General features: G+C 41.4%; 1 long non-coding RNA gene across 1 annotated transcript; it reads left to right on the top strand.

The window, feature by feature from the left end:
• Nucleotides 1–7649: 7649 nt before the first annotated feature.
• Nucleotides 7650–10572, top strand: LOC148126975 (uncharacterized). The gene is made up of 2 exons (XR_015741440.1): nt 7650–8352; nt 10009–10572. It is a non-coding gene; the product is annotated as an uncharacterized LOC148126975 (long non-coding RNA).
• Nucleotides 10573–12526: the final 1954 nt, after the last annotated feature.

The raw sequence follows: 12526 nt of genomic DNA, 5'->3' as shown, positions 1-12526 counted from the left end.
AGATCCATTCTCAGGGGGAAAGAGAGAGAGAGATTTTGGCTTCATGCAAGGAAAACAGCAGAAGCAGCAGAAGTCTTTCTTTCTCTCTCCCAAACTCTGCCAGAAACGAGTCTTTGTGAGACTTGTCGTGCCAGCACAGCCTCTTGGAGCAGGATGCCTTGCAGGGTCCCAAAGGCTCATTTCTGGCAGAATTTGGGGGAGAGAAACAAAAACTTTTGCTCCTTTCCTTGTGTGCAGCCAAAAGCAGAAGAAGAAAAGAGCAGAAAGAAGCAGCCCAGTGGCCAGGAGAAGTGAGTGGGGCAATTTCCCCTCCTCCTCCCTTTCCCCACTTCCCTCACTACCTCCTGTTGCTCACAATGCAAGTGATGCAAGCCTTGTGTTCCCACACAGCCTGGATTAATTGCTTTGGGAGATGCTTTGTGGGGGGGAACATTTCTCTGCAGACCACCAAAATTTTCTTGTGGACAACCAGTGGTCCCTGGCCCACTGGTTGGCAACCACTGGACTAGATGACCTATAAGGTCCCTTCCAACTCTGATTATCTGTTTATCTGTTATGTGTTTGACTCCATCTTGCTGCAGTTGAGCTTGGTCGAAGCTAATTTTTAATCCTTCCAAACTTTCCTCATCTTAAGTTTACAAGACTCTGCTCACAAGTAGGAATAATTTCCAGGTGCCTTGGTGATTGAGTGGGGGCTTAGGTTTGTAAGCTCTCATTCATACCAGCAGGCATGGAAACTAGGTTTCTGGGTTGGTCTCTTGATTTTCTGGGCAGGACTGAACTTCTGCATCTTGACATCTAGATTTTTTTAGCACTCCATCTTGGAACCTGATTCTTCTTAACATCTTGCTTCTCTTTGGAAGCCCTTCTTGTGTCTTTGGCTGGGCTTCTCACCTTTGAAAGCTTGGCTGCCTTGCAGCTTCTTCTGCAATCTTGACATTCTAGACTTTTAGAAGGACACAGAGAGACAGAAAATGGATTGGGTGTCACTGATCTATCTTGGTCCTACTTTAAAACAATTCAGGCTCTGCTGACACGAGAAAAAAAATGCAGTGCCACATGAGAAAAAAATGTTGTTTACCAGAGCAACTCCATTGTGATAACTCCTAGTCTACCAAGAAGCAGCCCATCCAATCTTTGTAGTTTTGGCCTTGTGGAGGCCAAGACCTTTTCACTGGAACAAGAAATGTTTCTCTTTTAATGCTAGGGGTAGGCGGAGAGGGGTGGGGCCAGCCAGGGGCATGATTTGCTGGTTCTCCAAACTGCGCAGAATCATAACAACCAGTTCTATAGAACTGGTCCGAACCAGTAAAATCCCAACCCTGTCTTAACGACTTGGTTCTTCTCCCACGCCTTGGGCTAAAGGGGTTTGAGCCCCTTGTGTGTATATGACATGTTGTCTTGATGAGCGCTTCTGTCATCTTGTTATACTATTGTTGCATGTTCTTCGTAGTTGGAGTGAACCCGCAACACACTTTTCATCACCTTTTTCCTCATTAAGTGCTTCTCTACAGATTCTGCACTTTTCTTTCCTGACCTTTTATTTGTCTAATCACACAATGAATGCTGTGTTTAATCATGTGGATTTCCCTTTGAGGCACAAAGCTTTTTTCTGCGGATGTTTTTGGGGGCAAAACTCCATCAATGAAGTGATGCTCTTGACAAAGTAAACCCCTCGAGTGTTTCTTGCTGAGCACTTCAGGCACGGCATGAATTGTGAGCAAATAAATACAGAACTGGAGATTATCAGGAGTATAAAAGGGCTGTAATGGTTTTTTGGGGGAATATAGACTGAGCATCCGCCTCACCTAGCTGCATCATCAAATCATGTACAGACAAACAATTGAACAATTGTTCAACTTCTCTCTAATACAGAAGTTATTCTCTGCTTCTTGCAAGAATAAGATGTACTGAAGCAGATCTAATCCTATCAGCAGTTAGCAAAATCTGTTATCATCCCCAGGAAGAGTCCAGTCTCCCGTTTTTTAAGAACAGCTGGACTGCTGCTAATAGGCACCCAGCATGGTCTTAAGGTTTACAGGGCATGGTATCCAAGCACAATTAGGCACCCTGCTTTTGAAGGTGCTTTTTCAGCTTTCTCCTTTAACATTTACATGTTTGTGCAGCCGAAAGGAGACCAGCATTAAGCAAGCTTTCTGTTTCATATTCTTCCTGATTCCCCGCCCCCCCCAGGACTCAAGATCGTCCCCAGCTTTTTTAAATCCAAGGTTGAGCATATATAGAGAGCTAATGAGGAGGAGTGAAGAATTGATTTAGCTGGACATTGGGCATTCCTTAGGCAGCCCAGGCAAATCAAAAGCGCAGCTCCATTCGTTCCTTTTCTTTGGAGCCAGTCACCCGTTCTGCTGTTCTTCACTAGGGGGAGCGCGTGAGCCATCAGCTGCCTTGGGCGGCTTGTTTTGACAGAGTCCACCCGAGCAGTTTGCTTAGGATCTCAAACTGATGAATTTTCAGATACTCTCTCAGATCTTTAATTTTCCCCTGGGATGTGCAGTCTGCTTTGTTGGAAACATATGGGGGTTGACAGGAAATAGTTCTTTTTGAGGCTGCCACTTTTATAACATTCTGTAGCTGGGTTGGTTTTTAATCATCTATTGACAACTGGAGAGAAAAAACACAACAAAAAAAAGGCATTTTCTTCTCAAATTGAAGAAGTCTTCCAAAAGTATAAACAAAGTGCTCTGCTGACAATGCCAATCTTGGATAGTTGAGTATCCCATAAAGCATACGGCATAGAATGTCTTCTGTTTCAGCTTCCATAACCTGTTCCTTCCTTTTCCAAAATACATATTGTAATACTCCAAATGCTTAAAGATTTCCTCCTCCTCCTCCTCCTCCTCCTCCTCCTCCTCCTCCTCCTCCTCCTCCTCCTCCTCCTCCTCCTCCTCCTCTTCTCCAGATATCCAGCTACAACTGGTGGCCCACAATATTGGTAGACTGACCTTTGCAAAAACCACGATGAAAAATTATGGCTTAAAATTTCTCTAAAATTCACTCACATATTCTGTATATGGTTTTCACTTAATAAAAGACTGGATTTAATGGTTTTCCTCTTTTCCTGAGCTTCTGAAAACAAGCAAGGAATTTTATCTGGGTTGTGGAGACAACCTAACTCTAATTCGGATTTGCTGATCTTAGCACCCTCAAAATTACAACATACAACAGCTTACATCAAGCCAGAATAGCAAAACCATGAAGCTTAGGATAATGAGGTTGTAATCCAGGAGGTCAGAAAGCCCAAAGAAGAGAAACCTGTTCCAGTTCATAGACTAAGATTGGATTGTCCCAGTTAAGCAAAGCCACAAAATGTCTGGCAATTTCTCTGATTACACCCTCTCCCTTCCCTGCATTAATTGTGCAAGAATAGGATGGCCTTCTACCCAGATTTTTGTCCCAAAAGATGAAATGGCAAGGCTAAGAAAGCCTCCGGGGACAGTGACTAGTTTTATTTTTTTTATATTTATTTATTTGTTTATTTGCTTGTTTGTTTGTTTGTTTGTCAAGCATGTATTCAGTAACAGATATAAGTATAAACTTGATTGTTAATACACAAAATGACTGCGAATAAAAAGGAAACATTAGGACAGGGACGGTAGGCATGTTGTTTGTGTGGATAATATGTTCACGAACTTCCTGTTGAAGTCATCATAGCCATTTAATAAAGATTCATTGCTTTTGTTTTTTAATGAAGTGGTAGCACCTACAGTGTAGGTCAGTTGTGGCTAATCTTTTGGGGCTCCTATGCCAAAAATTGCATGCACTTGTGCGTGCTTGCTTGCATGCCAGCATCCAGAAGGCAATGAGCGTGCCCCCACCCCCTGTGCATGCATGCATGATTCTCTCTGCCCCTTACCTAGACTGCACCTCCCAGCTAATTTTCAGCCCATTTGAGGCTTTTTTTGGCCTGCCAGAGACTTGAGGGAAGCCTCTGCAGGCTTTGCAAGCCAAAAAATGAGTCTGTTTCATCACTTCCGGTATTTCTGGAAATACAGGAAGTGATGAAACAGGCTTATTTTTTGGCCTGCAAAGCCTGCAGAACAGTGGTAGGATTCAAAAAAAATTTCTACCAGTTCTGTGGGCATGGCAGGGGAAGGATATTGTAAAATCTCCATTTAGAGGTGGCATTTGCCAGTTCTCCGACTTACTCAAAATTTCCACTACCAGTTCTCCTGAACTGGTCAGAACCTGCAGAATAACACCTCTGCTGCAGAGGCTTCCCTCAAGCCTCTGGCAGGCCGAAAAAGGCCTGAAAATCAGCGCATGCACAGTGAGGTAAGTTTGCCTGGGGCTTGCATGCCTGCACAAATGGCTCTGCATGCCACCCGTAGCACCCGTGCCATAGGTTCGCCATCATGGGTGTAGGTTCTTTTGCCATTTCTTCTTCTTGCTTAAAGACTAAATTCTCTCCTCAGTGCAACCTAATCTTTCCTCTTGTTGAAAGGCTGTCAAAATGCCTTTCTTCTGAGGATTCGATTTTTCCGCTGGGAGAGCTCCGGCGCAAGGATACGGACAACTGATTGAAAGCTGGATCTTTTTATTTTTCAGGAAGGCGAGAGATAGCATGAAGTCTGCGTTCCTGGGCTAGCTATCTTCGAATGGTAAGTCCCTGATTTTTATACCCTTTTCTCCTTTTATGTGAGTGCTTGTGTTTGTATTTCTTCATGTTTTAAATCCTGTCAGGGGTTGCCTTTCTTCCTGCCGGAGGGTAAACTCCACGGGTTGCGGAAGGCAAACTTTGTGGCGTGGTTTGATTGTTTTATCGGTTTTGTCCTAATCTTTTTTAGCTTAATGGTTTCTTATATTTGTTTTGTGGCAATCTCCTGTCTGTCTCCTTTGTAATATATTTTGTGTCTTTTGTCTGTTTGTTTTGCTGATTTGGCATGTCTTGTGTTTGTAAGGGTTTTCTTTTCTTGTTTCCCTAGTTTTCTTAATTATTTGGGCTTTTGTCTAAGGGGCTTCTTTAATACCTTTTATTTGATTCCTTTTCCTATGCAAGTTTGTTTTATGGCTGGCCTGATGTTCCCTTTCGGCTTTTCCTGCTTGGGTGATACCACTGTCCTCATGAAGTTCCCTTTCCACACACTCATCCTTAACTTCTTCCCAGAAGTGAGACATCACACCACACAAACCCAGATTCATGGAAAAGCTCTCAGAACAGATGCTCAGGTTTTTAAAATTTGCGCCAAAGATTTCTCTGCTCAGGGTCAATATTATTAAACAGTACAGGTAGTTCTTGATTTACAGCAGTTCATTTGGTGATCGTTTGAACTTACAATGGCACTGAAAAAAATAACTTATGACCGTTTTTCACACTTACGACCATTGCAGTATCCCCAGATCATGTGATCAAAATTGAGACACTTGGCAACTGACTCATATTTATGAAAGTTGCTGTGTCCCAGGGTCCTGTGATCCCCTTTTGCAATGAATGAATGAATGAATGAATGAATGAATGAATGAATTCTTTATTGGCCAGGTGTGATTAGACACACAAGGAATTTGTCTTGGAGCATATGCTCTCAGTATACATAAAAAGAAAAGATACATTAATCAAGAATCATAACCTTCTGACAAGCAGAGTCCATGGGGAAGTTAGATTTACTTAACGACCGTGTTAACTAATTTAACAACTGCAGTGATTCAGTTAACAAATGTGGCAAAGAAAGTCATAAAATAGAGCAAAACTCACTCAGCAAATCTCTCACTTAGCAACATACATTTTGGGCTCAATGATGGTCGTAAGTCAAGGACTGCCTATAGTCAGCTTTTAGTGCCCTGATAGAAAGCTGGGTAGGGCAAATGTAGGAAAAGTGAGAAAACCTTAAATCCCCCAGGCTTGGCTTCAGGTCATACCAGAGGCGGCGTTCAGCAGGTTCAGACCATTTCTGGAGAACCAGTGGTGGAAATTTTGAGTAGGTCGGAGAACCGGTGGTAACCTTCCCGCAGGAGTGGAGAGAGAATGGGGATTTTGCAGTACCCTTCCCCTGCCACACCCACCAAACCACGCCCACAGGACTAGTAGTAAATTTTTTTGAACCCCACCACTGTGTCATACCACTCCTCAGTTTTTGGGAGTGGCATATGGAGGAGGTAATGGACCTCAGGAGTTTGGGGACGGCTTCAGTGTTGCAGCTAATATAATAAAAGCAAGGAGCAGGAGCAATTGTATTTATGGGTTCACTGGGCTGCTAGGTTTCTAATACTCCAGTCCAGGCAATGCCATTTGTCTTCTAGATTGCCTACTAAGGGCCAAAGTCTGTCCTGTTCATAATTGACCTGGGAGTTTTTTTTTACTTGAAGAGCCAGGTAGAAATGATTCCAATAAAGCAATACATTAATAGAGCTGTTCTCTATGAACATATGTCAATCCATTTACAAGGGACGTTTGTGCCTTGCTGCTGACAGCAACCTCATTTGCTGTCGTGCTGTAGAGCAACGTGTTATCCTATTTGTGCAAGTTTTAAGCAAACTAGTAGAAGTTTAATTACCCATATTAGTGATTTGCATTACTTCTCCCCCTCTCCCCTGTCACCCGCATCTCAAACTTCCATGCTTCACAGATTGTCTTTTCATATTATAATTAACAATAAGGGAATATAATTAATAAAACAAATAATTTGGCTGTGATTCTCTGCTGAATTCTGGTTGCTAAGAAGCATTTCAGCCCCGCTTTTCTGAGTGGAACATCACACCAGGGTGACACAGAAGTTTCTTACTGCTATCCAATAACTTAAAAAAAAACCCATAAACATACCTTCCCTTCACTTTCTCATTCTCCCTTCTTCCTTCCTCTTTCCCTTCTTAATTTTCTTCCCTTCTCCTTTCTCCTTTCTCCCATCCCCCTTCCCTTCTGCCTTCCCTTCTGCCTTCCTTTCCTTTCCTTTCCTTTCCTTTCCTTTCCTTTCCTTTCCTTTCCTTTCCTTTCCTTTCCTTTCCTTTCCTTTCCTTTCCTTTCTTTTCCTTTCCTTCCCTTCCCTTCCCTTCCCTTCCTTTCCCTTCCCTTCCCTTCCCTTCCTTTCCCTCTTCCCTTCCCTTCTGCCTTGCCTTTCTTTCCCCCTTCCCTTTCCCTTCTCTTCCTTTCCCTTGTTTTCCCTTCTCCTTCCCTTCCTTTTCCCCTTCCCTTCTGCCTTGCCTTGCATTCTCTCTTGCCTTCTCCATTCCCTTGCCTTCCTTTTTCCCTCCCCTTCCCTGAAAATGCTAAATACTGCTTGCCATGTTTAGGCACTCAGCTGAAATTTTTGCATTTGAATTGTTAACAACTTTAGTACTTATTGCATTTTAGGATTATCAACCACCCCGCACAAAGGAAATAATTAAGATAGCAACAGTTCAAGTGTATTAGTATAGCAAGGCCAACTGTTAAATAAAGTAATCTCTGTAATATAAAATCAATTGGATTACTTTATAATACCATAGCAAACACTCGTTGTCAAGGCACACATTCAATATATATCAATAGTTCCACAGTAGCTGCTTATGTCCCATAGCCATACAACATTAATAATACAATCCATCAGACAGAAAGATCTGTTTGTACAATGCACTGAAGAAGAACCCAGGCATGACAAAAGTGAATTATGCAGCTAGTTATAACACTTATACTTGTCTTCTCTCTTGTGATACTTTCAGGATGTGAATCCACATCGGGCTCTGTTCCAACTCTGATGAGCTCCTTGCTGCTCACAACAGCAGCAAACAACGTCACCAGGAAAAAGCAGGATGAAATTGTGTGAACAAATTGCCATTGCGCTCCAGTACTTTACTTTTATGCGTAATTACAGTTTTTGCTTCCTTGGCAGAAGGTGCCAAGCACAGACTGCAATCAACAATTGATCCAGGATGCCTCTGGAAATGATCTGGCATCAGCTAGCTGAAGCATGCAATCCCAGTGTTCCTGTTTCTAATCTTTCCTGACTACTAATTTCTTGCCAAAGGCTATGCAAGATGCTCATTCTTACCTTTCAAACCTCAAACGGTTGCAATTAAGTATCTCAGAGATTGTTTTGTCCCTTATTCTTTCTCTTTATTTTCAGTTAAGAACAGAGATCTGCTCAGTCATCTTTCTGGCTAAGATCTTCTAAAACAGCAGGGCAGTGGTGGTGTTCTACCAGTTTGGCTCGGTTCGGCTCGGTTCGGCTGAACTGGTAGCCCCGAGGATCATCTGGGAGCAAACTGGTTTTCTCTGACAATCAGCTGCTGCCCGTCTGCCTGCCCCAGTTCTATACTGGCCTTTATTTCCTGCTTTTCAACCTCAGCTGCTTTGCGCGGCACAGCGGATTACCACACGTCAGCTGTTGAACACACAGGGAGAGTGCAGGATTGCAAGAGAAGGTCAGTAGGAAACCCACTGCACGTGCATGAAGTGCGTATTTGGTGCAAGTGTGCAAAGCGTGTGAAGTGCGCAAAGTGCGCCCACCAAGCCACGCCCACCAAATTGGTCATAAAACAAATTGAACCCCACCAGTGCAGCAGGGCCTTTTGGGCAGTGACATTCTCATTATGTTTGTTGACTGGTTAAATATATATTTCTTTTAAGGTATTTGTGGGGGAATACAGGGAGTCCTTGACTTACAAGAGTTTGTTTAGCGACGTTCAAAGTTACCACAGCACTGAAAAAAGTGACGTATTACCATTTTTCATACCTACCATTGCAGTTACCAACATGGTGACATTATTTGTATTTGGATGCTTGACAACTGAATCACATTTATGACGGTTGCAATGTGGTCAGCTTTTGCAATTTTCTTACAAAGTCAGTGAGGAAGCCAGATTCACTTAACAACCATGTTGCTAATTTAGCAACTTCAGTAATTCAGAAAACAAATGTGGAAAGAAGAGTCATGAAATGGGGCAAAAGTCACTTAACAGATAAATGTTGGACTCAATTGTGGTCGTAAGTTGAGGACTGCCTGTACGTTTTCTTCCTACTGTTGTAATTGGAAGTTGGCCCTTTCTGAATGTTTTGATTATATTACTGATTGTGATTATGTACTTTAAAATACTTCTCCTCTTGTGTTTTAGTAGATAAAATGCACGGTTCTTTGTTTTTTATTTTATTATTGTAAAGCAATAATATTCATTCTGGCTGGAAATGGAAGGAGCAAAATAATAAAAAAAAAGAGTGAGTCGATAGTTAGGGGAATATTCTCCCACTGAAATCTCCTAGAGATGAATTACTCCCAGAAAGAACAAATGAATGTTGAATTATTCTCAGCGTATCTATTTTGCCTTGAGGGTTTTTCCATACTCATTTGTGATTCCTCAGGGAACCAAATGTTGGGCTAGATATATTTTTGGTCTTATCCTGCTGAGCTGTTCTTGCATTCTTTACTGCACCCAGCCACATATAAGGGAGCTACTAGCCAATGTGGGCCATTACAGTGTTAACCAGGTTGGATATCTAATTCATACAAAGAAAAGCATGAAACATGGGTTGAAGTAAGTAACACGTGGGAAGAGTTCTTCCTTCGAATGGTAATTTTTAAGAAGAGTGTGGGAGGGAGATACCATTTCCTTGCTTGGTGCCATCAAATAATTGTATCTTGTAGCACAGTATTTGGGCGGCTACATTTAGCCTTCAGGAATTACTTTGAAGAAAAATATTTATCTAACCGAACTTAAACTATTCAGCAGGAGAGACAGATGAAATTACTTCCCATTTCTAACCCCTCCGCCCTCTCTCTCATATACACTTTCTTTTTACCCTTTGGGAAAGCATTGAAATTACCATTAATACGGTTCCTGGAACAAAGTGAGCAGAGTGTGACACTATTTACATGTACCCTCTAGTCACTGAGATTCTTGAATGAATGGAATAGGAGGCTGACTGCTGGGATTTAAAACAGACCTGCGTTTGAGCAGCTGGCCTAAAACTCACATTGAGAAGGGCAGAGGAAAAGATCCTGAGAAGTAAATTATTGCTGTTCTTGCTGCTGAGAGCCAAGGTACCATGAAAAATCTCATAAGCCCAAAATCTGTTGCATGCAGGTCAAGAGAAAGAGCTCCAAGCATGGGATCAAGTGGGCTTACGGACTCAAGCAGCAGCTGCAAAGATGGAGTCTGTCGAGGTCCTCACCAGGCACTAAAGAACGCGATTTCCCCAAACTGTGCAGTATTCAGGGTGGTACAATTGCTGCAGATTGCAGAGCAATGACATTCAGGGGGTGAATTTCATTCGGGACAAACTCCACTAGGTGACAAATATCACAGAAATCTAATTGTTGTGAATGTTGTGATAGACTGTCTACACTCCCCTAAGGAACAGTAGCACCTAATTCCAAACTGCCAATACACATCCCTACTGGAGGGTACATTGGGTCACTTACTATAAAAAGTGAAGAGGAGAATCCTGACAGAGAGAGAAGAGATCCACTGACAAAACAACAGGGAGCCAAACATGGCTTGAGTCCAAACCAAGAAAAAATATGTATAAATGTCTCAGAGACACTCTCCCCATTCACATTGTGCATAAGAAAGGGAGGAGATGAAGCACAATCAGACATGCAATTGGTATCTGTTATAATAATTTTAATAAAATCTTAATAGAAGTAATTTCAGATTTCTGTGGTGTTGATTTATTGGCTGGATCTACATCATGGGGCTGAAATCTGGTCCAGACCCTTGCACTGGGAAAAAGAAAAACTGGTTGTTTGATAGCAGAGTTTGTAGTGATCTAGCCAGCATACAAGCAAATAATTCAGCAGGATACATTATATAGAAGAAACTTCTTTATATACAATAACATAAAACATGATGCATGTATACAATAGCTATGCAGCTCTTGCAACATTATAGAGAGACAAGGTAACAAGTACAAGAACAAGCACTAGAACTCTTTTTTTTTTTACACAGAACAGTTAAGCCAAGCCATGCCCAGGCTCCCAGTCTTGCATGGCTCACACAACAAATCCTGTGTGTCAGCCACCAAACAGTCCCCATTGGCTGACTTGTTGCCATGCTATTCCAGATCATGAATCTTTATACACTAACATTTTAGAACTGGGGGCAAAGCACAGGACTCTGGAGAAGCTAGGAAAGAGATTAGGTAAGGGATAGCAACTTCCAACTTCCCAAAACCATTAAGAAAGTTTGGAAGCCCCAAGAAATTGAAGCAATCCAGGAACCTCGAGGGAGAGGTCGTTTGTGTTTTGGGAAGTCTTTTATTCAGTAGAAAGAGGCAAAAGTTTATCCAAGAATGTGTATCCTGTTACTGATTTATTTTTCTATGTTGCACAAGTCTAACATTCTTATTCTGGTGTAGAAATTACAAAAAATGGGGACCATGAGTCTTTTAGCCATACATTAGACTGTAAGTGAAGGTATGGATTTTTCACTATATTTAAAAAAATAATAATCCATAATACTAACTTGAAACAAGTAACCAGTCTCTTTTTATGGAGATTTTGAGCAAAAACTAATCATTTGAATAAGTTTATTCGCAAGTTGTCTTCTCAGAAGTTTTTTTTTTAATATTCCTTTAAAGACTGTCTTTTTTAAGATCAGAACAGCTTTTGTAATTTATTTCCTTCAACTTGGAAAATTTCCATTTTAATATTTAAAACTTATCCCTTCGTTTTAAATAAAATTTAATTTGGTTCATCTCTTATGAGATTGACCTATCTGCCAAAGGGGAAAGGGAAAAAGGCTAGTTCATCTACCTTCAAGCCTTGTCATTATGTGGTTAGTAGGTGAAGATGCTCTGTCACTTTTTAAAACTTTTATCACCAAAATGGCTATACATTCTGTAAGATCCATTTTCTTCTCACACCACAGAGTTGGGGGAATACAGCAGGTGAGGTGTTTAATGGTAGCAGCAAGTTAGGTATTGAAACATGTTTGAAATACCTCTGAATGATTCTGGCTGTTTTGTCTGTGATTGACATTTGGAAATCAAGGCACTATGGACACAATTACTGCTTTATATTAATGGGTTTACACCTTGTTTCCTCTTTTTGCCCAACATTGCAGAAAACGTTTAGGTAATCAGTGTTAATTTACTCTCATTTCAGCTGAACTGCTTAGATTTTAAGTGTGGTACTTCTCCCTGTTTAGAAAAATAGAAATAAATTGCATTTCTCCCTCCTATCTTCCATGTAGCTATGCTTGTATATTTGTGAACATTTGTCCTCTGTTTTGCCTAAATAAATAGCCCAGAAAGATTTTGAAGGGAAGCAGTACAACAGGGAAATCAGTTGGTAAATTACATTGCACAGAAAATGGTTAAAAAAAAGAAAAAGACACTTCACAGATGCCCTGCAGCAAGGATTTGTTGACATTGAAATCTATGTGATGACTTTTAATGTTGACATATCAGCAATACTGCATTGGGGCATCCTTTCCTAATCATGGCAGCACAGTGCAGCATGTTGCATGCAGCATTGGTCACCATGAAATAAAATGATGTTGAGACTCTAGAAAGAGTTCAGAGAAGCGCAATAAAGATGATATGGGGACTGGAGGCTAAAACATATGAAGAATAGTTCATATAGGACAGGGATGTCACATC

Source organism: Pseudonaja textilis, chromosome 2, assembly GCF_049901715.1.
Source record: "Pseudonaja textilis isolate UNSWEBS1 chromosome 2, rPseTex1.2, whole genome shotgun sequence".
Taxonomy (NCBI): Eukaryota; Metazoa; Chordata; class Lepidosauria; order Squamata; family Elapidae; genus Pseudonaja; species Pseudonaja textilis.
The sequence above is the reverse complement of the archived record's forward strand: the minus strand, read 5'-3'. Positions and strand labels throughout refer to the sequence as shown.